The sequence below is a fragment of the Hyla sarda genome, unplaced genomic scaffold, assembly GCF_029499605.1.
Source record: "Hyla sarda isolate aHylSar1 unplaced genomic scaffold, aHylSar1.hap1 scaffold_58, whole genome shotgun sequence".
NCBI classification, from domain to species: Eukaryota; Metazoa; Chordata; class Amphibia; order Anura; family Hylidae; genus Hyla; species Hyla sarda.
The window spans coordinates 368,991-395,508 of record NW_026610592.1 but is presented as its reverse complement, the minus strand read 5'-3'; the positions used below and the strand labels follow the sequence as shown (position 1 = coordinate 395,508).

At 48.2% G+C, this 26,518-nt stretch overlaps 1 protein-coding gene across 19 annotated transcripts in view; it reads right to left on the bottom strand.

Moving 5' to 3' along the window:
• Positions 1 to 26,518, bottom strand: part of LOC130340261 (golgin subfamily A member 6-like protein 22) — a 548,567-nt gene that overhangs the window by 323,825 nt on the left and 198,224 nt on the right. The window lies entirely within an intron of this gene.

Genomic DNA, 26,518 nt, shown 5'->3' with positions numbered 1-26,518 from the left:
TGGAGGAGGAATAATAACACAAGGGGATTAAGATGGAGGGGGGATAATCAACCCCCCCTCCATCTTAATCCCCTTGTGTCATTATTCCCACCTCTCTCTGATCCCCTTTTGCCATTTTCCCCCCTCCACCTTAATCCCCTTGTGCCATTATTATCCGATATGGCAAAAGGGGATCAGAGGGAGGGGGAATAGTGCAAGGGGATTAAGATGGAAGGGGAGAGGGATAATGGCGGAGGGGGGGGAGGGAGTAATAAAGCACAAGGCATTACATTTTAAAGCCTTGTGCTTTATTACTCCCCATCCCCCCTCCGCCATTATCCCTCTCCCCTTCCATCTTAATGCCTTGTGCTCCGTCCCATACAGTCCCCCCTCCGTCCAATACAGTTGTTTACCTGGCGTCCTGCGGTCCCGTTACCTGCTCCTTCACGGGATGTTCGGCGGGGCCGCACTGACGTCCCCCTGCGCTGTACGGCAACTCCGCGCAACATCAGGGGAGGCCACACGTCTCTCCGGCAACCACGCAGCTCACTTACAGGCTATGCGCTGACAAATACTGGCCATTGCATGGCCGATATTTGTCAGCGCTTTCACGTACCCCGACAGCCCCTGGCGTACCCCTAAGGGTACGCGTACCCCAGGTTGAGAACCCAGGCCCTAGAGACTGTCCAAAAACTAGATGGTATAAATCCCCAGCAGGGCAACAAGGTGTTAATGGACAGATTTATCGATGGGGCTCATAATAAGTGGGACAAAGCCCAGTTGAGAATGTTAGCAGTCAAAAACCCTCATTTGTCCTGCCCTGCTTTTAAGAGACTGACTATTCAAGTGATTGAGTCCGGGACTGACTTTGAGGAAGTTTGTACTCCTGTCCAAGAGCCACAAGGGCCGGTAGTTGGGCCAATACCACCATCATGGGCCCCCGCCCCAGTATCATCTGCTTTGCCAGTCACCACAGCCTTTGACCTACAAAGTGTTAAGCAGGACATTGAACAGTTGACTAAGGCGGTGAAGGAGCTTGCCATTCGGGCCGCCCCACCTGACTATGAACAGCCCCCACATAGGAAACCTGTCCCTGCCCCCTGCAATTTCAACTCTCCGTCCAATAGGCCCTCGGGGACTCATAGGCCCTTTTGTACTTACTGCAATAAGTCAGGACATTGGAAGATGCAGGGATTTAAACAGATTTCTCCTGAGGTCGCGGACCGGCCCTCAGGAAAACAGTCACCAGGTCCAAACCTGAATGCCTAAGTTAGGACTCGCACTTTATGTTGCCTCCTGCCCCTATGTAAAAATTATTGTAGAGGGTGTACAGTTGGAGGCGCTGATAGATACAGGGTCACAAGTGTCTACCATACCTAAAAAAAAATTCTATCAGCATTGGGATGCTAGTTTATTGTGTGAGCCTGATGATGTTGACTTTAGAGTAGTGGCAGGTAAGACAACCAATACCCAGACATGAATACTGGGAGCCAACTATTCAGTTGGGAAAACGTGTACTTATTGGGCAGGGAGTGATTGTAAATAATGTGGCAGATAAGGGGTCTGCTGAATTTATAATGGAGATGAACATTATGAAAAACTGTTTTGTTGAAATAGTAGATGCCGTACCTCTCTCCCCTACATGTCCCTTTCAGGCCAATGGGCTGTGCAACACCACTTGAAAGTTCTACAGGCAGAGAAGTTTTCCAACAAGCAAGGTGAAATCTGCAGAGGGCGAGTACAAGACATCAGGTCGGTGACCTTGCAACCCAACATAGAGACCATCACCTGGTGCCGTGCAAGTCCTGGAGTAAGAAACAAGGACTATCAAGCCCTGCTGGAGCCAATGCAACTGGAAGATCATCCTCGATCATCCTTGTTGGAGCTGCGAGAAGCCTTGTTACAGTTACCAATGGGCCCCAGTACGGTTAGTCAATCTGTCTGATTCTACTACTGTGCTACCTAAATACACCCCAGTCGCCCAGCTGTATCTCATAGAGTCAAGGGTCATCCTAACAGAACACAAGGTGGCTCAAAAGCATGCGGCCCAAGTGGTTGAAGGATCCTGTATGAGTTCTCCTGAGCCCTGGTGGGCGCAACTCCAAGTAGGAGACAATACCACCCCAAGGGATCAAGTCAAGGGAGTCGTCAACGTCGCCAAAAGGTACCACAAGGCTTTTAGTAAACACCCTACAGACTTCGTACATGCGTCCATGATCCAACACAGAATCCTCACCGGCGACAACCCAGCTACAGAAATTCTTTGGATCCGGTCTCTGATGCTCGACTTCATCAGATTCTGGTTCCTCGAAGAGATGCGGCGATGGTCCGCAACACATGTCATGATCAGTCGGGACACTTTGGAGTCCACAAGACCGAGGCTACTGGATTGGAATGTGGAGCGACATTGAGAAATGGTGCAGTGAGTGTGCACTCTGCAATGTCACCAAGAATGTGTGCAAGGGCGCAAGAGCACCCCTCCATTCAATCCAGAGTGAAAGGCCTAATCCGTTGGTCGCGCTAGACCATGTCAAGTTGTCTCCTACCCAGTCTGGGCACACTTATGCTCTCACCATGGTGGATCACTACTCCAAATGGGTTGTCATGGTACCTGTTAAAGACCTCACAGCCAAGACAGCGGCCCAGATGTTGTACTCCAATTGGGTGCAAACCCTTGGGTGTCCGGAGTCTGTCCTAACAGACCGTGGAAGGGCCTTCGAGGCCCAACTCTTTGAGGAGCTGTGTCAGTTCCACGCCTGTAAGAAACTTTGGACTACAGCTTACCACTCTCAAGGGAACGGGCTCTGTGAGCACATCAATCAAGTCTTCATCAACATGTTGCGAGCTGCATCTGTATCCAAGCATGAAGAGTGGCCCCAATTGTTGCCCGAATTGTTGGAGATTTATAACAACACGGTCCATTGTTCTACCGGCTACACCCCTTTCTACCCGATGAGGGAATGGCATGGGCATTTGGGCTTCAAGCCCCATTCAATAACTCCCCAGGATCAAAGAAGGATCCAAGAAGCAAAAGAGATTGTTGGCAAAAAGATGGGCGAGGCTTAACGAAGACAACAGCAAGATTATAACTGTCATGCCTCCGCCAAACCCCTCCAGCTAGATGACAAAATCTGTCTGCGGAAGTTCCCGAGAACTCATAAACTGGACTCTATCTGGGAGACAGAACCATACACAGTGATGTCTGTACCCTATCCAGACTCTGACATGTACGAGGTACAAAATCTTGGGTATGAGCCGCAAATTGTCCATCGTAACAGAATCAAGCTGTGTCTCAAGGAAGACCTATTCCTGCTCCCAGCACCTTCTCCACCAGCTGTCAGACCTGCGAGGGAGTATGTGCCGGGCAAGGAAATCCACCCATCCATGAATGTCCCTATGTTCTCCCAAAGTCAACCTTCGGTCTTCTGTATCTCGCCAAACCCTGGACCGGTTCAACCAACCTTAGTCGCCACACCAGTCCCAGTCCTGTCACCAGTCTATACCCCAATCTCCCGATCACCTGTCTCACCAATGTCTCTGCCAACAAGTCCAAGTCCTGCCAGTCCCGAACCGCTACCTACTCCAGAATTCGACGAGGGAGAGCCTGTTGCAATTCCAATCGAGTCAAGAGCTCCCGAAGAAGTAGGCATTCCTTAATCCCAAGGGTAGGTGCTGTGTAGGTCCTCAACAGTCCACTCAAGGCCAAGTTCCAGCTAGGTATAAAGATTAAAATACCACATAAAGTCCTGTGCTACACATAGTCCACTGACACCACGTTAAGTCATGCACATATGTTTAATATCACATTAGGGCTGTAGCATTTACCATAGTACTAGTCCACAAAATGTTTATAATGCTTAATGTCTAATATTTTCTTGTGTCCACGTGCCCAGGATATTTTACTGGCCAGAAGGTAAAATAAGGTAACAAATGTCTAATGTTGTCTAACAATGCATAGAGCTCTGGGGGAAGTGTGTCCAACCAAGAGACCCCAGTAGCCAATGCATTGGGTAGATAGCCTCTGGCAGCCCAATCCGAAAGAGCTATGTATATTGTCATTTGACATGTTACTACAGCAGTTGCATGGTTACCAAGAGTCCCTTTATGTACCCAGGGCCCCCTGCAGTTTTAACCCCTATGTACACATGTTATATGTTAAAAGTGTAATGTTTCTTTAACTAGCGTGACCATGTGCTTGATACCCAGGAGGCACTAGTGACCAGGTGACCCCTCTAGTGACCTATGGGCTCTTTGCAAGACACTCCAATAAAAGCAGGGGTGGAGCTACAATCGCTCTCCTCCTGCATTCTTGCTTCTGCTGAGGTCCAGTGCAGTTGCCTCAGAGTGTGTCCAGAGCATTTGAGGCCTCAAGCCTAAAGCCTGCAGCCACAAGTCAGCTCAAGTAAGCTCAAAGTCATCTTCTTGTCAATTGTCAAGTCAGTCAAGTCTTCTATATAGTCACCATGGCCTGCACTAAAGTGTATCTATATACTGCAATTCCCAGGAAGCCTGCGAGGTCCCTCTGTGTAACTGGTCACCTATTTGGGAAATTGTCTGTACTGCATATACTATATCACCTCTCTACCCTCAGTAAAGCTACCGTGGAGGTATCAGGACGAGTCGAGACCAAACCAGAAGTGATCTGCTGGGAAGTGAGGTAAGGTCATACCTTTTCAGCTGTCTTGATAACCTCTTTAAACAGCGCCTCCTCTAGACTCTACTGGTCTTAAGGGAGTCCTGTTCTCCATTATTTGATCTTAAAGGGGGTCTCCTCCTGATGTTAAGGGCGCCTCATTTGCCTCTATATGTTAAAGGTGCTATCAGAGGAGCTAAAAATGCATAACTTTTTCCCTCCCTCCAGTGGCTCTTTTCCAAATAGCTCTCATCTCATCCTGATATCTCCTCACCTGGAATAAAGGGGGTGGCTGAAATAAGGGGTCAGGTAATGTGTTGTGATCACCACATGTGGGGGCGAAACCAGGCCTCCATGTGGTAGCCAATGTGCACGCCATGTTGCATTTGTTTGCTGCCACTGATTTCGCTTGCATGTGACTACAAGCTACCTTCTCCCCCATCTCGGCCCTCCATTTTCATACCGGAAGGAATCAGGACGAGTCGAGACCAAATCAGAAGTGAGCTGCTGGTAAGCGAAGGAACGTCATACGTTTTCAGCTGTCTTGATAACCTCTTTAACAGTGCCTCCTCCAGACTCCAATGGTCTTAAGGGAGTCTTGCCTTCCAGTCTTTGATCTTAAAAGGGGTCTACTCCTACCCCTTATGAGGCAAATGAATCCTCCTGATGTAAAAGGCGCCTCATTTTCCTCTATATGTTAAAGGGGTTATCAGAGGAGCTAAAATGGCATAAACTTCACCCTTCCTTCAGTGGCTCTTTTCCAGTTAGCTCTCATCTCATCCCGATACATTCTCACCTGGAATAAAGGGGGAGGCTGAAATAAGGGGTCAGGTAATGTGCTATGGTCACCACATGCGGGCGAGACCAGGCCTCCATGTGGTAGCCAATGTACACACAATGTTGCATACATTTGCTGCCACTGATTTTGCCTGCATGTGACGACTGAACATGCCACCTGCTCCCCCATCTCGGCCCTCCATTTTCATACCAGAAGGTATCAGGATGAGACCAAACCTGAAGTGAGCAACTGGGAAGCATGGTAAGTTCTTACTTTTTCAGCTGTCTTGATAACCTCTTTAACAGCGCCTCCTCCAGACTCCAGTGGTCTTAACCCCTTAAGGACTCAGGGTTTTTCAGTTTTTGCACTTTCCTTTTTTCCTCCTTACCTTTTAAAAATCATAACCCTTTCAATTTTCCACCTAAAAATCCATATTATGGCTTATTTTTTGTGTCACCAATTCTACTTTGCAGTGACATTAGTCATTTTACCCAAAAATTCACGGCGAAATGGAAAAAAAATCATTGTGCAACAAAATCGAAGAAAAAACGCCATTTTGTAACTTTTGGGGGCTTCCGTTTCTACGCAGTGCATATTTCGGTAAAAATGACACCTTATCATTATTCTGTAGATCCATATGGTTAAAATGATACCCTACTTATATAAGTTTGATTTTGTCATACTTCTGGAAAAAATCATAACTACATGCAGGAAAATGTATACATTTAAAAATGTCATCTTCTGACCCCTATAACTTTTTTATTTTTCCCCGTACTGAGCAGTATGAGGACTCATTTTTTGCGCCGTGATTTGAAGTTTTTATCGGTACCATTTTTGTTTTGATCGGACTTTTTATTCATTTTTTAATGGTATAAAAAGTGACCAAAAAATACGCTTTTTTGGACTTTGGAATTTTTTTGCGCGTACGCCATTGACCGTGCGGTTTAATTAATTATATATTTTTATAGTTCGGACATTTACGCACGCAGCGATACCACATATGTTTTTTTTTTTTATGGGAAAAGGGGGGTGATTCAAACTTTTATTAGGGAAGGGGTTAAATGACCTTTATTAACACTTTTTATTTTATTTTATTTTGCAGTGTTATAGGTCCCATATGGACCTATAACACTGCACACACTGATCTCTCATGCTGATCACTGGCGTGTATTAACACGCCTGTGATCAGTGTTATCGGCGCTTGACTGCTCCTGCCTAGATCTCAGGCACGGAGCAGTCATTCGTCACCGAGGAGGCAGGTAAGGGCCCTCCTGGTGTCCTGTAAGCTGTTCGGGACGCCGCGATTTCACCGCGGCGGTCCCGAACAGCCCGGCTGACTAGCCGGGATAGTTTCACGTTCACTTTAGAAGCGGCGGTCCGCAGCTTCTAAAGGGTTAATACCGCACATTGCCGTAATTGGCGATGTGTGGTATTAGCCGCGGGTGCCGGCCGTTGATGAGCGTCGGGACGGACGTGATGTGATGCTTCATATCGCGGGAGCCGGCGCAGGACGTAAATATACGTCTTGCATCGTTAAGGGGTTAAGGGAGTCTTGTCCTCCAGTATTTGATCTTAACCTGTTGGGGAAGAAGGGCGTATGCATACGCCCTTGCGTCCTGGTACTTAAGGACGAAGGGCGTATGAATTCGCCCGTGGGAATTTCGGTCCCCACCGCGCACCGGGCGGGGACTGGACCGGGGTGACTGCTGATATTGATCAGCAGGCTTCCCGCGCAAATGCCCAGGGGGGTCATCAGACCCCCCCCCCATGTCGGCGATTGGTGCAAATCGCAAGTAAATTCAAGGGGGATCGCGGTTGTCTAAGACACCTACGATCCCCCTGAAGGCATAAGAGTGAGGTGGCAGGTGTGCCACCCCTCCTATACCTGCTTTTGGTCATCAGAAGCGAAGACCAATAGCAGATCGGGGGCGGGGGGGGGGGGTTAACTTTCGTTTTCCCCGTCCTACCCACCCACAATAGGCGGGGCAGAATGGGGAAACCGAAGAGGACAGGGCGCCGAAATCCACTTACCCGTCCTGAGGCAGCGGGCGACGGTGATCAGCGGGCGGCGATGTCGTGCAGCAGAAGAGGATGGCTCCCTGGATCCTACGGAAGCCAGTAAGTTGCCTAGTTGCCTATACAGTGGTCTCTAACCTGTAGCCCTCCAGATGTTGCAAAACTACAACTCCCAGCATGCCCAGACAGCTGTTTGGGCATGCTGGAATATGTACTTTTGCAACAGCTGGAGGGCTACAGTCTGAAACCACTATACAGTGGTCTCTAAACTGTATCCCTCCAGATCTTGCAAAACTACAACTCCTAGCATGCCCAAACAGCTCTTTGCTGTCTTGGCATGCTGGTATTTGTAGTTTTGCAACATCTGGAGGGTCACAGTTTGGAGATCACGGTGCAGAGGTCTATAAACTGTAGCCCTCAGATGTTGCAAAACTGCAAATACCAGCATGCCCAAACAGCTATCTCGGCATGCTGGGAGTTGTAGTTGCGTACCTCCAGCTGTTGCATAACTACATCTCACAGCATGCCCTTCGGCGATCAGCACATGCTGTGAGTTATAGTTTTGCAACAGCTGGAGGCACACTGGTTGGAAAATACTGAGTTAGGTAACAGAACCTAACTGAAGGTTTTCCAACCAGTGTGCCTCCAGCTTTTGCAAAAGTACAACTCCCAGTATGCACGGTCTGTCAGTACATGCTGGGAGTTGTAGTCTTGAAACAGCTGGAGGTTTGCCCCCCCCCCCCCCCATGTGAACGTACAGGTTGCATTCACACAGGCAGGTTAACAGTAAGTTTCCTGCTTCAAGTTTGGGCTGCGGCAAATTTTTCAATGCAGCGCAAACTCCTAGCTGTAAGCTCGCCGTAACACACCAGTGCAAATGTACCGTAAAAAAACTACACTACACTACCACATAATAAAGGGTAAAACACTACATATTACACCCCCTTACACTGTGCCCCCCCCCAATAAAAATGAAAACCGTGTTTCCAAAACGGAGCCTCCAGCTGTTGCAAAACAACAACTCCCAGCATTTCTGGAGAGCCGCTGACTGTCCAGGTATGCTGGGAGTTTAGCAACAGCTGGAGGCACCCTGTTTGGGAATCACTGGCATAGAATACCCCTATGTCCACCCCTATGCAATCCCTAATTTAGTCCTCAAATGCGCATGGCGCTCATTTAAGAGACCTGCCGTATTAGTTTAGGACCACATATGGGGTATTTCCGTACTCGGGAGAAATTGCACTACAAATTTTGGGGGCTTTTTCTCCCTTTACCCCTTATGAAAAGGAAATGTTGGGGTCTACACCAGCCTGTTAGTTTAAAAAAATAAAAAATTTTACACTAACATGCTGGTGTTGCCCCATACTTTTTATTTTCACAAGCAGTAAAAGGAACCCAAAATTTGTAACGCAATTTCTCCTGAGTACGGAAATACCCCATATGTGGGCGTAAAATTCTCTGTGGGCGCACAACAAGGCTCAGGAGTGAGAGCGCACCATTTACATTTGAGGCCTAAATTGGTGATTTGCACATGGGTGGCTGATTTTACAGCGGTTCTGACATAAACGCAAAAACATAAATATCCACATGTGACCCCATTTTGGAAACTACTCCCCTCACGGAATGTGACAAGGGGTATAGTGAGCCTTAACACCCCACAGGTGTTTGACGAATTTTCATTAAATTTGGATGGGAAAACGGAAAAAAAAATTTCACTAAAATGCTGGTGTTACCCTAAATTTTTCATTTTCACAAGGGAAAATAGGAAAAAAGCCTCCCCAAAATTTGTAACTCCATTTCTTTTGAGTAAGAAAATACCCCATATGTGGATGTAAAGTGCTCTGCTGGCGCTCTACAATGCTTAGAGCGCCATTGGGATTTTGAAGAGAAAATTTGTCCGGAATTGAAGGCCACCTGTGTTTACAAAGCCCCCATAGTGCCAGAACAATGGACCCGCCCCCCCACATGTGACCCCATTTTGGAAACTACACCCCTCATGTAATCTATTAAGGGGTGCAGTGAGCATTTATGATCTGTCAAACACCAGTGGGGTGTAAATACTCACTGCACCCCTTATTAAATTCTGTGAGGGGTGTAGTTTCCAAAATGGTGTCATATGTGGGGGGTCCACTGTTCTGGCACCATGGGGGGCTTTGTAAACGCGCATGGCCCCTGACTACCATTCTAAATGAATTCTCTTTCCAAAATCTCAATGGCGCTCCTTCTCTTCTCAGCATTGTAGTTCGCCCGCAGAGCATTTTACATCCTAACATGGTATTTCCATACTCAGAAGAGATGGGGTTACAAATTTTGGGGGCCATTTTCTCCCATTACCCTTTGTAAAATTGGTAAAGTTGGGGAAAAAACTGCACTTTAGTGGAAATTTTTTTTTCATTTACACGTCCAATTTTAACGAAAAGTCGTCAAACACCTGCGGGGTGTTAAGGCTCACTGGACTCCTTGTTACACGCCTTGAGGGGTGTAGTTTCCAAAATGGTATCCCATGTGGGGTTTTATACTCACTGTAAGCCCCCTGCCCATGTGAATGTATCCTGTACATTCACGGGGGGGGGGGGGGGGAACCTCCAGCTGTTGTAAAACTACAACTCCCAGCATGCACAGTCTATCAGTGCATGCTGGTAGTTATAGTTTTGCAACAGCTGGAGGCACACGGGTTGGGAAACACTGAGTTAGGAAACAGACAATGTTTCCCAACCAGTGTGCCTCCTGTTGTTGCAAAACTACAACTCCCAGCATTCTCAGGCATGCTGGAAGTAGTAGTTCGGCAACATTTTTAGAGCCAGATGTTGCCGAACTACAACTCCCAGCATGCTTGGAGTTGTAGTTTTGCAACATCTGGAGGACTACAGTTTGCAGACCACTAATACAGTGGTTCCCAATCTGTGCCCTTCCAGATGTTGCAAAACTACAACTCCCAGTATGCCAAAACTGTCCAGGAATGCTGGGAGTTGTAGTTCTGCAACATCTGAAGGGCCAGATGTTACAGAACTACAACTCCCAGCATGCCTGGACAGTAAGGGCATGCTGAGGATGTGTAGTTTTGCAACATCTGGAAGGGCACAGTGGTCTCCAAACTGTGGGCCTCCAGATGTTGCAAAACTACAACTCCCAGCATGCCCAGACGCCAAGGGCTGTCTGGGCATGCTGGGAGTTGTAGTATACAGGGTCCCAATACAGCAATGCATGTCGCTTTACGGCGACGTGCATTGCTGTAAAGGGGCCGACCGCGGCTGAAGATCCACTCACCTGTTGCCGCCGCCGCCGTCTTTATCGCCGGGATCCGGGTCTTCAGGGACGAGGTAAGTACCGGGGCCGGTCCCCAGCACTCCCCCGTCCCCCGCTGCGTCCTCCGGTCTTCCTTCCGTCCTCTCCGGACTTCCAGGGGTCGGGCAGGGCGGGAGGAAGTAACTGCCCCCCCCCCCCTGCGATTGGTCGGTTAACTAACCGAAGAATCGCAGGGGATCGGAGGAGGTGGCAGGCTTGACACCTTGCTCCTATACTTTACCATGGTCCTGGCTGCCGGGATCATGCAAAATTACCGGGCGGTCGGGTCCAAGAGACCCGATCAGCCCGGTATCGCCGCAGATCGCAAGGGCAATTTCCCTTGCGATTTGCGGCGATCGCCGACATGGGGGGCCTACATGGCCCCCCTCGGCGTTTGCCCTGGATGCTTTCTGAAGGATTTCAGCAGGCATCCGGTTCCGGTCTCTGCCTGGCGAGCGGCAGGGAGCGGAAAACGCCATGACGTCCTGGGACGTCATTGGTCCTTAAGGCCCAGGGTGCCATGACGTCCCAGGACGTCATTGGTCCTTAAGAGGTTAAAGTTGGATGTGCAAATGATTTTTTTTCATTAAAATGCTGGTTTTCCCTCAAATTAATTTTTTTTTTTTACAAGGGATAATAGGACAAAATGCCCCCCAAAATTTGTAACCTCATCTCTTCTGAGTATGGAAATACCCCATGTGTGGATGTCAAGTGCTCTTCTGGCACACTACAATGCTCAGAAGAGAAGGAGTCACATTTGGCTTTTGAAAAGCAAATTTTGCTGAAATGGTTTTTGAGGGGCATGTCCCATTTAGGAAGCCCCTATGGCGCCAGGACAGCAAATAAAACCCCACATGGCATACTATTTTGGAAACTACACCCCTCAAGGCACATAACAAGGGGTCCAGTGAGCCTTAACACACCACAGGTGTTTGACGACTTTTCGTTAAAGTTGGATGTGTAAATGATTTTTTTTTTCACTAAAATGCTGGTTCTCTCTCAAATTTTAAATTTTTACAAGGGATAATAGGACAAAATGCCCCCCAAAATTTGTAACCCCATCTCTTCTGAGTATGGAAATACCCCATGAGTGGATGTCAAGTGCTCTGCTGGTGCACTACAATGCACCAGAGGAGTCACATTTGCAAATTTTGCTGAAATGGGGGGGGGGGGCATGTCGCATTTAGGAAGCCCCTATGGTGCCAGAACAGCAAAAAAAAAAAAAAAACACATGGCATACCATTTTGGAAACTACACCCCTCAAAGAACGTAACAAGGGGTACAGTGAGCCTTAACACCCCTCAGGTGTTTGATAAATGTTCATTAAGTGGCATGTTAAAAGGAAAAATTTTATTTTTTTACACAAAAATGCTGGGGTTACCCCAAATTTTTCATTTTCACAAGTGGTAACAGGAGAAAATGTTACTGTAAATTTGCAAATACATTTCTTTGGAGTAAGGACATACCTCATATTTGGCCGTAAACAGCTTGCACACTGGTCTCAGAGGTGCCGGAGATCAGTCAGGGTCCTTGAGCTTTGTATTTCTCCTATGGAGGAGGAACAGTGGGACCCCCCTCAAGGGGCATTACATGTGGTAAATAACTGGGGTACACTATGTAACTAAAGTGTGGTACAGTGGGACATAAAATTATAAATTATGTTCCCAGAATGATGAACCAGAGCATAGCCAAAACAAAAAAATATGCCCACCCCAAACCCTATGCTCTGAATCATCATTCTGGGAATGTGATGTGTGTGGCCGTCCCTAACCTGTTGCATTAATGCGCACCCCGCTCAGGTGGAGAGAGAGAGCGCTGAACATTTGAGGCAACATAAAAAGTCCCCGATGATAGTGACTCAGTGACCCATTTTTGGAAGAAATACCCCCAGAGGTCTTATCAGTTTTTTTTTTATAAAGAGTTTTTTGGGCATTTTAGTGGTTTTATGGGGTTGAAATTTGCAATGTACTCTGGACTTGGTACATTGGGGTCAAATTATGGGAAATTAAAATGAAGAGGGAAAATTTAGTACCGTATGGAAGTGTGATACTCACTGAAGCAGTTTTTAATTCAGAGGCCCGGATGATGGGGGCAAGTGTCACATTGAGTGGTGGTGTCCTTCCGAATCCCCCTCTTGTGACACATTCTGCATTTTTTTCAGGGTTCGTCCCTTCTTTCCAGTGTGGGGGACTTCACCTGGAAAGTGTTGGCCTGGGACGATCCTGGCACCTAATACTTCAGTTCCTTGGGAAGTCCAGCCTGCTCTTTCCCGGTCACCAAAGATAAGGACCTTTAGGGCTTCTTCTTGGAATTGAAGGTATGTCCCTGTGTTGCCAGCGTACTGGGACAGTACAAAAGCATTGTACATGGCAACCTGTACCATGTAGACCGCAACTTTTTTGTACCATACCCGTGTTTTCCGCATGGCCATGTATGGCTTGAGGACTTGATCAGAAAGATCAACTCCCCCCATATACCGATTGTAGTCCAGAATACAATCGGGCTTGAGGACCGGTGTTGTGGTACCTCGCACAGGGACAGGTGAGCTGCTGTTGCCATGAATAGTAGTCAGCATAAGGACATCCCTCTTATCCTTATACCTGACCAGCAACAGGTTTTCATGGGCAAGGGCACGGGACATACCCTTGGACATAGGTGTCTGGATCAAATTTAAAGGGAGGCCTCTCTGGTTCTTCCGCACGGTCCCACAAGCGGACGTGGATCTGGTGGAAGGGTTGTGAAGAGAGGGATGCTGGTATAAAAGTTTTCCACGTACACGTGGTAACCCTTATCCAACAATGGGTACACAAGGTCCAAAACGATTTTACCGCTAACACTCAGAGTGGGTAAACAATCTGGGGGTTCAATACGGGAATCTCGTCCCTCATACACCCTAAACTTGTAAGTGTACCCGGAGGTACTCTCACAAAGTTTATATAGCTTCACGTCATACCGCGCCCGCTTCGAGGGAATATACTGGCGGAAGATGAGTCTCCCCTTAAAACTGATAAGAGACTCATCTACCGAGAGGTCCCTGAGTGGTACGTAGGCCTCCAAAAATTTGGCCCCAAAGTGATCGATGAGTGGTCTCACTTTGTAAAGCCGGTCATAGGTGGGATCACTTCGGGGTGGACATGCCTCATTATGTGCATAATGGAGGCATTTCCGAATGGCCTCGAACCGCTTCAGTGTCAGGGCAATACTGTAAAGCTGGGTCTTGTATAGGATGTCCCCGCTCCAGTACTGCCTGACACTTGGCTTTTGACCAGGCCCATATGCAGCAAGAGGCCCCAAAATGTCATCATTTCTGCTGCATCAATGGAGTACCATTCATTGGACCTGGCCAAAAAAGAATCAGGGTGGTGGGCAATGAACTGCCTGGCGTACAGATTTGTCTGCTCCACCATTAGATTGACAAAACTGTCACTGAAAAAATAACTGAAATAGTCAAATTTCTGTGAATCCAGAATTGTCAATCCGGATTCCGGAGTAGCCAACAAACTCCAGAATCCGTGGCAGATAACCCTCTGGGGGTCTCCAGAAAGGTTCACCAGAAGGGGGCTCTGGTAAACTTGTCTAGGGGTTCGGACTCCTAGTACAAGCGGCATCACCACTCGCACTAGTGCAGGCCACAGGGCCACTACAATGGGGGTTGCGTGGCCTCACCTGGCGGCGTCTCTGCCGCACAGGTGACTCCTCATCAGTACTAGATGATGAGGAGGACGATGAAGAACACAGGAATGTAGGATCTTCATCGTCCTCACTGACAGATTCGGAGTCGGAGGCAAGAAAAGCGCATGCCTCCGCTGCTAAAAATTTTAGCCTAAAGTCTATCTGCGTGTTATACGCCGATATACTGTTTGTGATCCCGCAAAAGCTGCTGCAGTTCAATGATTTAAAGCGGGCACTTTAAATCATTGAACTGCAGCAGCTTCTGCCTGGCCAGAGTCCCACTGCCACCGCCAGATTCCCTCCCAGTCCCCGGTTTTATAGTTATATGTCCCGCCACCGCCACTGCCCAATTCCCTCCCCGTCCCTGGTTTTATAGTTAAATATCCCGCCGCCGCCACGGCCCAATTCCCTCCCCGTCCCCGGTTTTATTGTTATATGTCCCGCCGCCGCCACTGCCCAATTCCCTCCCCGTCCCTGGTTTTATAGTTAAATATCCCGCCGCCACCACGGCCCAATTCCCTCCCAGTCCCCGGTTTTATAGTTAAATATCCCGCCGCCGCCACCACGGCCCAATTCCCTCCCCGTCCCTGGTTTTATAGTTACATGTGCCCTGGGGACTGCGGTCCTTCATGCTCCGGTGGCCTCCTGATCTGTCACTGTGCGCTGCGTAATGACGAGTGACGTCCTCAACACAACGTCACTCGTCAGTCAGTGCACGGCGCAGTGACAGATCAGGAGGCCGCCGGAGCATGAAGGACCGCAGTCCCCAGGGCACATGTAACTATAAAACTGGGGACGGGGAGGGAATTGGGCAGTGGCAGCGGCGGGATATTTAACTATAAAACCGGGACGGGGAGGGAATCAGGCAGCGGGGGGGGGGGGGGGGGGGGGTATTTAACTATAAAACCGGGGACTAGAGCAGTGGCACTCTGGCCCCACAGAAGTAGAAATGTAGGATCTTCATCGTCCTCACTGACAGATTCGGAGTCGGAGGCAAGAAAAGCGCATGCCTCCGCTGCTAAAAATTTTAGCCTAAAGTCTATCTGCGTGTTATACGCCGATATACTGTTTGTGATCCCGCAAAAGCTGCTGCAGTTCAATGATTTAAAGCGGGCACTTTAAATCATTGAACTGCAGCAGCTTCTGCCTGGCCAGAGTCCCATTGCCACCGCCAGATTCCCTCCCCGTCCCCGGTTTTATAGTTACATGTGCCCTGGGGACTGCGGTCCTTCATGCTCCGGTGGCCTCCTGATCTGTCACTGTGCGCTGCGTAATGACGAGTGACGTCCTCAACACGACGTCACTCGTCAGTCAGTGCACGGCGCAGTGACAGATCAGGAGGCCGCCGGAGCATGAAGGACCGCAGTCCCCAGGGCACATGTAACTATAAAACCAGGGACTGGGAGGGAATCAGGGAGCGGGGGGATATTTAACTATAAAACCGGGGACTAGAGCAGCGGCACTCTGGCCCCACAGAAGCCACTGCACGTAAAAGATTTAAGCGCTTGCTTTAAATCATTGAACTGCAGAAGCCACCAGAAACAGTTTATCGTGGTACACCTGAAAAACACACACACCCTAATTTTTCCAAGGATATTTTGGTAAAAAAACTTTTTTACCAAAACCTCCTTGGAAAAAAGGGGGTGCGTGTAATAGGCCGATGAGTGGTATACCCCGATAAATACGATATATAACAGTGTGTGATTAAAAATCACACACAGTTATATGGGGGGGGGGGGGGGGGGAGCTGCGGACGTCACACGCCGCTGGCCCTGCGGTCGACCGTAATCAAACCCGTAGCGAATACGGGGGGCTGATTACAAACGGGGTGCCGCGTGCATGCTCACGGGCGTCCCCAGCTGTGGGACTCCCGCGATCAGGCATCTTATCCCCTATCCTTTGGATAGGGGATAGGGGATAAGATCTGCTCTTAGGGGGATAGGGTATAAGATCTGCTCTAAGGGGGATCTTCAGTCCTGAGGGGGTTCCGATCATGCAGAGGAGAGGTCCCTAGCTTTCTCCAGCAGCTCTGACCGCTGACTGAACTAAGCCAGCCATGGGAGCTGCAAGAGGATGCCGTTAACCCCTCCCCTGCCGGCTGCTATTGGCAATAGCAGCGTTCCTGGGGGTGAAGAAATCGCCACCTTCCCATAGATACAGTGGCTGATAGGGGGTGTATCCAACACCCCCGATCGCCATGTATTTCTGGGTCAGCGGGTCACCTGTGACCCACATCACCGGAATAGACGCAAATCGCAAGTGTGAATTCACTTGCGATTTGCGCCGATCGCCAACATTGGGGGGGTCTGATGACCCCCCTGGGCATTTGCGCTGGGTGCCGCTGCGCGGCAGGGACCTAAATTCGCACGGATGTACATGTACCCAGGGTGTCGGAATGTACCAGTACGCCCGGGGTACTGAACAGGTTAAAGGGGGTCTCCTCCTACCCCTTATGAGGCAAATGAATCCTCCTGATGTAAAAGGCGCCTCATTTGCCTCTATATTTTAAAGGGGTTATCAGAGGAGCTGAAATGGCATTAACTTTCCCCTCCCTCCAGTGGCTCTTTTCCAGTTAGCTCTCATCTCAACCCGATACCTTCTCACCTGGAATAAAGGGGGTAGCTGAAATAAGGGGACAGGTAATGTGTTGTGGTAACCACATGTGGGTGAAACCAGGCCTCCATGTGGTAGACAATGTACATACGATGTTGCATACATTTGCTGCCACTGATTTCGCCTGCATGTGACGACTGCAACATGCTACCTGCTCCCCCATCTCGGCCCTCCATTTTCATACCAGAAGGTATCAGGACGAGTCGAGACCAAACCAGAAGTGAGCTGCTGGGAAGTAAGGTAAGGTCATACCTTTTCAGCTGTCTTGATAACCACTTAAACAGCACCTCCTCCAGACTCCAGTGGTCTTAAGGGAGTCTTGTCCTCCAGTCTTTGATCTTAAAGGGGGTCTCCTCCTATCCCTTATGAGGCAAATGAATCCTCCTGATGTAAAAGGCGCCTCATTTGTCTCTGAATGTTAAAGGGGTTATCAGAGGAGGTAAAATGGCATAAACTTCACCCTCCCTCCAGTGGCTCTTTTCCAGTTAGCTCTCATCTCATCCCGATACCTTCTCAAATGGAATAAAGGGGGTGCCTGACATAAGGGGTCAGGTAATGTGTTGTGGTCACCACATGTGGGTGAAACCAGGCCTCCATGTGGTAGACAATGTGTATAGGATGTTGCATACATTTGCTGCCACTGATTTCGCCTGCATATGAAGACTGCAACATGCTACCTGCTCCCCCATCTCGGCCCTCCATTTTCATACCAGAAGGCATCAGTAGTGTTGCTCGCGAATATTCGCAATTCGAATATGATTCGCGAATATCGCATATTCGCGAATTCGCGAATTTCGCGAATATAGCGCTATATATTCGTAATTACGAATATTCGTTTTTTTTTATTTTTATTTTTTCACAGTACACATCACAGTGATCATCCCTCTCTGCTTCCAGCTCGTGTGGTGTAAAGAAGACTCTAATACTACTGTGTGAGACTGGCGTGCGGATTTTCGCATATGCGAACATTTGCATATGCTAATTTTCGCATATTCGTATTTTTGCTTGCAATATTTTTTGCATATGCTAATTTTCGCATATGTAAATTTTCGCATACACGAATTTTTCGCGTTGCGAAAAAAAAAGCGAGAATACTACGAATATGCGAATATTCGCGAATACATGACGAATATTCGCCCATATATTCGCGAATATTCGCGAATTCGAATATGGCCTATGCCGCTCAACACTAGGCATCAGGAAGAGTCGAGACCAAACCAGAAGTGAGCTGCTGGGAAGCAAGGTAATGTCATACCTTTTCAGCTGTCTTGATAACCTCTTTAACAGCGCCTCCTCCAGACTCCACTGGTCTTAAGGGAGTCTTGTCCTCCAGTATTTGATCTTAAAGGGGGTCTCCTCCTACCCCTTATGAGGCAAATGAATCCTCCAGATGTTAAAGGCGCCTCATTTGCCTCTGCAAAAGGGGTTATCAGAGGAGCTAAAATGGCATAAACTTTTCCCTCTCTCCAGTGGCTGGGAAGCGAAGGAAGGCCATACCTTTTCAGCTGTCTTGATAACCGCTTTAACAGCACATCCTCCAGACTCCAGTGGTCTTAAGGGAGTCTTGTCCTCCAGTCTTTGATCTTAAAGGGGGTCTCCTCCTATCCCTTATGAGGCAAATGAATCCTCCTGATGTAAAAGGCGCCTCATGTGCCTCTATATGTTAAAGGGGTTATCAGAGGAGGTAAAATGGCATAAACTTTCCCCTCCCTCCAGTGGCTCTTTTCCAGTTAGCTCTCATCTCATCCCGATACCTTCTCAAATGGAATAAAGGGGGTGGCTGACATAAGGGGTCAGGTAATGTGTTGTGGTCACCACATGTGGGTGAAACCAGGCCTCCATGTGGTAGACAATGTACATACGATGTTTCATACATTTGCTGCCACTGATTTCGCCTGCATGTGACGACTGCAACATGCTACCTGCTCCCCCATCTCGGCCCTCCATTTTCATACCAAAAGGTATCAGGAAAAGTCGAGACCAATCCAGAAGTGAGCTGCTGGGAAAGAAAGGTAAGGTCATACCCTTTCAGCTGTCTTGATAACCTCTTTAACAGCGCCTCTTCCAGACTCCAGTGGTCTTAAGGAAGTCTTGTCCTCCAGTTTTTGATCTTAAAGGGGGTCTCCTCCTACCCCTTATGAGGCAAATGAATCCTCCTGATGTAAAAGGCGCCTCATTTGCCTCTATATGTTAAGGGGGTTATCAGAGGAGCTAAAAAGGCATAATCTTTTTCCTCTCTCCAGTGGCTAGGAAGCAAAGGAAGGTCATACCTTTTCAGCTGTCTTGATAACCTCCTTAACAGCGCCTCCTCCAGACTCCAGTGGTCTTAAGGGAGTCTTGTCCTCCAGTATTTGATCTTAAAGGGGGTCTCCTCCTACCCCTTATGAGGCAAATTAATCCTCCTGATGTTAAAGGCGCCTCATTTGCCTCTGTAAAATGGGTTATCAGAGGAGCTAAAATGGCATAAACTTTTCCCTCTCTCCAGTGGCTGGGAAGCGAAGGAAGGTCATACCTTTTCAGCTGTCTTGATAACCCCTTTAACAGCGCCTCCTCCAGACTCCACTGGTCTTAAGGGAGTCTTGACCTCCAGTATTTGATCTTAAAGGGGGTCTCCTCCTACCCCTTATGAGGCAAATGAATCCTCCTGATGTAAAAGGCGCCTCATGTGCCTCTATATGTTAAAGGGGATATCAGAGGAGGTAAAATGGCATAAACTTTCCCCTCCCTCCAGTGGCTCTTTTCCAGTTAGCTCTCATCTCATCCCGATACCTTCTCACCTGGAATAAAGGAGGTGGCTGAAATAAGGGGTCAGGTAATGTGTTGTGGTCACCAAATGTGGGTGAAACCAGGCCTCCATGTGGTAGACAATGTACATACAATGTTGCGTACATTTGCTGCCACTGATTTCGCCTGCATGTGACGACTGCAACATGCTACCTGCTCCCCCATCTCGGCCCTCCATTTTCATACCAAAAGGTATCAGGATGAGTCAAGACCAAACCAGAAGTGAGCTGCTGGGAAGCGAGGTAAGGTCATACTTTTTCAGCTGTCTTGATAACCTCTTTAACAGCGCCTCCTCCAGACTCCAGTGGTCTTAAGGGAGTCTTGTCCTCCAGTCTTTGATCTTAAAGGGGGTCTCCTCCTACCCCTTATGAGGCAAATGAATCCTCCTGATATTATAGGCGCATCATTTGCCTCTATATGTTAAAGGGGTTATCAGAGGAGCTAAAATGGCATAAACTTTTCCCTCTCTTCAGTGGCTGGGAAGTGAAGGAAGGTCATACCTTTTCAGCTGTCTTGATAACCGCTTTAACAGCGCCTCCTCCAGACTCCACTGGTCTTAAGGGAGTCTTGTCCTCCAGTATTTGATCTTAAAGGGGGTCTCCTCCTACCCCTTATGAGGCAAATGAATCCTCCTGTTGTAAAAGGCGCCTCATTTGCCTCCATATGTTAAAGGGGTTATCAGAGGAGCTAAAATGGCATAAACTTTCCCCTACCTCCAGTGGCTCTTTTCCACATAGCTCTCATCTCCTCCCTATACCTTCTCACCTGGAATAAAGGGGGTGGCTTAAATAAGGGGTCAGGTAATGTGTTGTGGTCACCACATGTGGGTGAAACCAGGCCTCCATGTGGTAGACAATGTACATACGATGTTGCGTACATTTGCTGCCACTGATTCCGCCTGCATGTGACGACTGCAACATGCTACCTGCTCCCTCATCTCGGCCCTCCATTTTCATACCAGAAGGTATCAGGATGAGTCAAGACCAAAGCAGAAGTGAGCTGCTGGAAAGCGAGGTAAGGTCATACTTTTTCAGCTGTCTTGATAACCTCTTTAACAGCGCCTCCTCCAGACTCCACTGGTCTTAAGGGAGTCTTGTCCTCCAGTATTTGATCTTAAAGGGGGTCTCCTCCTACCCCTTATTAGGCAAATGAATCCTCCTGATGTAAAAGGCGCCTCATTTGCCTCTGTAAAGGGGGTTATCAAAGGAGCTAAAATGGCATAAACTTTACCCTCCCTCAAGTGGCTCTTTTCCAGTTAGCTCTCATCTCATCCCGATACCTTCTCAAATGGAATAAAGGGGGTGGCTGACATAAGGGGTTAAGTAATGTGTTGTGGTCACCACATGTGGGTGAAACCAGGCCTCCATGTGGTAGACAATGTACATACGATGTTGCATACATTTGCTGCCACTGATTTCGCCTGCATGTGACGACTGCAACATGCTACCTGCTCCCCCATCTCGGCCCTCCATTTTCATACCAAAAGGTATCAGGACGAGTCGAGACCAATCCAGAAGTGAGCTGCTGGGAAAGCAAGGTAAGGTCATACCCTTTCAGCTGTCTTGATAACCTCTTTAGCAGCGCCTCTTCCAGACTCCAGTGGTCTTAAGGGAGTCTTGTCCTCCAGTTTTTGATCTTAAAGGGGGTCTCCTCCTACCCCTTATGAGGCAAATGAATCCTCCTGATGTAAAAGGCGCCTCATTTGCCTCTATATGTTAAGGGGGTTATCAGAGGAGCTAAAAAGGCATAAACTTTTCCCTCTCTCCAGTGGCTAGGAAGCAAAGGAAGGTCATACCTATTCAGCTGTCTTGATAACCGCTTTAACAGCGCCTCCTCCAGACTCCACTGGTCTTAAGGGAGTCTTGTTCTCCAGTATTTGATCTTAAAGGGGGTCTCCTCCTACCCCTTATGAGGCAAATGAATCCTCCTGATGTTAAAGGCGCTTCATTTGCCTCTGTAAATGGGGTTATCAGAGGAGCTAAAATGGCATAAACTTTTCCCTCTCTCCAGTGGCTGGAAAGCGAAGGAAGGTCATACCTTTTCAGCTGTCTTGATAACCGCTTTAACAGCGCCTCCTCCAGACTCCACTGGTCTTAAGGGAGTCTTGTCCTCCAGTATTTGATCTTAATGGGGGTCTCCTCCTACCCCTTATGAGGCAAATTAATCCTCCTGATGTAAAAGGCGCCTCATTTGCCTCTATATGTTAAAGGGGTTATCAGAGGAGCTAAAATGGCATAAACTTTCCCCTACCTCCAGTGGCTCTTTTCCACATAGCTCTCATCTCCTCCCTATACCTTCTCACCTGGAATAAAGGGGGTGGCTGAAATAAGGGGTCAGGTAATGTGTTGTGGTCACCACATGTGGGTGAAACCAGGCCTCCATGTGGTAGACAATGTACATACGATGTTGCGTACATTTGCTGCCACTGATTCCGCCTGCATGTGACGACTGCAACATGCTACCTGCTCCCACATCTCGGCCCTCCATTTTCATACCAGAAGGTATCAGGATGAGTCAAGACCAAAGCAGAAGTGAGCTGCTGGAAAGCGAGGTAAGGTCATACTTTTTCAGCTGTCTTGATAACCTCTTTAACAGCGCCTCCTCCAGACTCCAGTGGTCTTAAGGGAGTCTTGTCCTCCAGTTTTTGATCTTAAAGGGGGTCTCCTCCTACCCCTTATGAGGAAAATGAATCCTCCTGATGTTAAAGGCGCCTCATTTGCCTCTGTAAAAGGGGTTATCAAAGGAGCTAAAATGGCATAAACTTTTCCCTCTCTCCAGTGGCTGGGAAGCGAAGGAAGGTCATACCTTTTCAGCTGTCTTGATAACCTCTTTAATAGCGCCCCCTCCAGACTCCGAAGGTCTTAAGGGAGTCTTGTCCTCCAGTCTTTGATCTTAAAGGGGGTCTCCTCCTACCCCTTATGAGGCAAATGAATCCTCCTGATGTAAAAGGCGCCTCATTTGCCTCTATATGTTAAAGGGGTTATCAGAGGAGCTAAAATGGCATAAACTTTCCCCTACCTCCAGTGGCTCTTTTCCACATAGCTCTCATCTCATCCCGATACCTTCTCACCTGGAATAAAGGGGGTGGCTGAAATAAGGGGTCAGGTAATGTGTTGTGGTCACCACATGTGGGTGAAACCAGGCCTCCATGTGGTAGACAATGTACATACGATGTTGCGTACATTTGCTGCCACTGATTTCGCCTGCATGTGACGACTGCAACATGCTACCTGCTCCTGCATCTCGGCCCTCCATTTTCATACCAGAAGGTATCAGGATGAGTCAAGACCAAAGCAGAAGTGAGCTGCTAGGAAGCAAGGTAAGGTCATACTTTTTCAGCTGTCTTGATAACCTCTTTAACAGCGCCTCCTCCAGACTCCGGTGGTCTTAAGGGAGTCTTGTCCTCCAGTTTTTGATCTTAAAGGGGGTCTCCTCCTACCCCTTATGAGGCAAATGAATCCTCCTGATGTAAAAGGTGCCTCATTTGCCTCTATATGTTAAGGGGGTTATCAGAGAAGCTAAAAAGGCATATACTTTTCCCTCTCTCCAGTGGCTAGGAAGCAAAGGAAGGTCATACCTATTCAGCTGTCTTGATAACCTCTTGAACAGCGCCTCCTCCAGACTCCAGTGGTCTTAAGGGAGTCTTGTCCTCCAATCTTTGATCTTAAAGGGGGTCTCCTCCTACCCCTTATGAGGCAAATGAATCCTCCTGATGTTAAAGGCGCCTCATTTGCCTCTGTTAAAGGGGTTATCAGAGGAGCTAAAATGGCATAAACTTTTCCCTCTCTCCAGTGGCTGGGAAGCGAAGGAAGGTCATACCTTTTCAGCTGTCTTGATAACCGCTTTAACAGCGCCTCCTCCAGACTCCACTGGTCTTAAGGGAGTCTTGTCCTCCAGTATTTGATCTTAAAGGGGGTCTCCTCCTACCCCTTATGAGGCAAATGAATCCTCCTGATGTAAAAGGCGCCTCATTTGCCTCTATATGTTAAAGGGGTTATCAGAGGAGCTAAAATGGCATAAACTTTCCCCTACCTCCAGTGGCTCTTTTCCACATAGCTCTCATCTCATCCCGATACCTTCTCACCTGGAATAAAGGGGGTGGCTGAAATAAGGGGTCAGGTAATGTGTTGTGGTCACCACATGTGGGTGAAACCAGGCCTCCATGTGGTAGACAATGTACATACGATGTTGCGTACATTTGCTGCCACTGATTTCGCCTGCATGTGACGACTGCAACATGCTACCTGCTCCTGCATCTCGGCCCTCCATTTTCATACCAGAAGGTATCAGGATGAGTCAAGACCAAAGCAGAAGTGAGCTGCTGGGAAGCGAGGTAAGGTCATACTTTTTCAGCTTTCTTGATAACCTCTTTAACAGCGCCTCCTCCAGACTCCGGTGGTCTTAAGGGAGTCTTGTCCTCCAGTCTTTGATCTTAAAGGGGGTCTCCTCCTACCCCTTATGAGGCAAATTAATCCTCCTGATGTTAAAGGCGCCTCATTTGCCTCTGTTAAAGGGGTTATCAGAGGAGCTAAAATGGCATAAACTTTTCCCTCTCTCCAGTGGCTGGGAAGCGAAGGAAGGTCATACCTTTTCAGCTGTCTTGATAACCTCTTTAACAGCGCCTCCTCCAGACTCCAGTGGTCTTAAGGGAGTCTTGTCCTCCAATCTTTGATCTTAAAGGGGGTCTCCTCCTACCCCTTATGAGGCAAATGAATCCTCCTGATGTAAAAGGCGCCTCATTTGCCTCTGTTAAAGGGGTTATCAGAGGAGCTAAAATGGCATAACCTTTCCCTCTCTCCAGTGGCTGGGAAGCGAAGGAAGGTCATACCTTTTCAGCTGTCTTGATAACCGCTTTAACAGCGCCTCCTCCAGACTCCACTGGTCTTAAGGGAGTCTTGTCCTCCAGTATTTGATCTTAAAGGGGGTCTCCTCCTACCCCTTATGAGGCAAATGAATCCTCCTGATGTAAAAGGCGCCTCATTTGCCTCTATATGTTAAAGGGGTTATCAGAGGAGCTAAAATGGCATAAACTTTTCCCTCTCTCCAGTGGCTCTTTTCCACATAGCTCTCATCTCATCCCGATACCTTCTCACCTGGAATAAAGGGGGTGGCTGAAATAAGGGGTCAGGTAATGTGTTGTGGTCACCACATGTGGGTGAAACCAGGCCTCCATGTGGTAGACAATGTACATACGATGTTGCGTACATTTGCTGCCACTGATTTCGCCTGCATGTGACGACTGCAACATGCTACCTGCTCCTGCATCTCGGCCCTCCATTTTCATACCAGAAGGTATCAGGATGAGTCAAGACCAAAGCAGAAGTGAGCTGCTGGGAAGCGAGGTAAGGTCATACTTTTTCAGCTGTCTTGATAACCTCTTTAACAGCGCCTCCTCCAGACTCCGGTGGTCTTAAGGGAGTCTTGTCCTCCAGTCTTTGATCTTAAAGGGGGTCTCCTCCTACCCCTTATGAGGCAAATGAATCCTCCTGATGTTAAAGGCGCCTCATTTGCCTCTGTTAAAGGGGTTATCAGAGGAGCTAAAATGGCATAAACTTTTCCCTCTCTCCAGTGGCTGGGAAGCGAAGGAAGGTCATACCTTTTCAGCTGTCTTGATAACCGCTTTAACAGCGCCTCCTCCAGACTCCAGTGGTCTTAAGGGAGTCTTGTCCTCCAATCTTTGATCTTAAAGGGGGTCTCCTCCTACCCCTTATGAGGCAAATGAATCCTCCTGATGTAAAAGGCGCCTCATTTGCCTCTATATGTTAAAGGGGTTATCAAAGGAGCTAAAATGGCATAAACTTTCCCCTCCCTCCAGCTCTTTTCCAGTTAGCTCTCATCTCATCCCGATACCTTCTCACCTGGAATAAAGGGGGTGGCTGACAAAAGGGGTCAGGTAATGTGTTATGGTCACCACATGTGGGTGAAACCAGGCCTCCGATGTTGCATACATTTGCCGCCACTGATTTCGCCTGCATGTGACGACTGTAACATGCTACCTGCTCCCCCATCTCGGCCCTCCATTTTCATACCAGAAGGTATCAGGACGAGTCGAGACCAATCCAGAAGTGAGCTGCTGGGAAAGCAAGGTAAGGTCATACCTTTTCAGATTTCTTGATAACCTCTTTAACAGCGCCTCCTCCAGACTCCAGTGGTCTTAAGGGAGTCTTGTCCTCCAGTCTTTGATCTTAAAGGGGGTCTCCTCCTACCCCTTATGAGGCAAATGAATCCTCCTGATGTTAAATGCGCCTCATTTGCCTCTATATGTTAAAGGGGTTATCAGAGGAGCTAAAATGGCATAAACTTTCCCCTACCTCCAGTGGTTCTTTTCCACATAGCTCTCATCTCATCCCTATACCTTCTCACCTGGAATAAAGGGGGTGGCTGAAATAAGGGGTCAGGTAATGTGTTGTGGTCACCACATGTGGGTGAAACCAGGCCTCCGATGTTGCATACATTTGCCGCCACTGATTTCGCCTGCATGTGACGACTGCAACATGCTACCTGCTCCCCCATCTCGGCCTTCCATTTTCATACCAGAAGGTATCAGGATGAGTCAAGACCAAAGCAGAAGTGAGCTGCTGGGAAGCGAGGTAAGGTCATACTTTTTCAGCTGTCTTGATAACCTCTTTAACAGCGCCTCCTCCAGACTCCAGTGGTCTTAAGGGAGTCTTGTCCTCCAGTCTTTGATCTTAAAGGGGGTCTCCTCCTACCCCTTATGAGGCAAATGAATCCTCCTGATGTTATAGGCGCCTCATTTG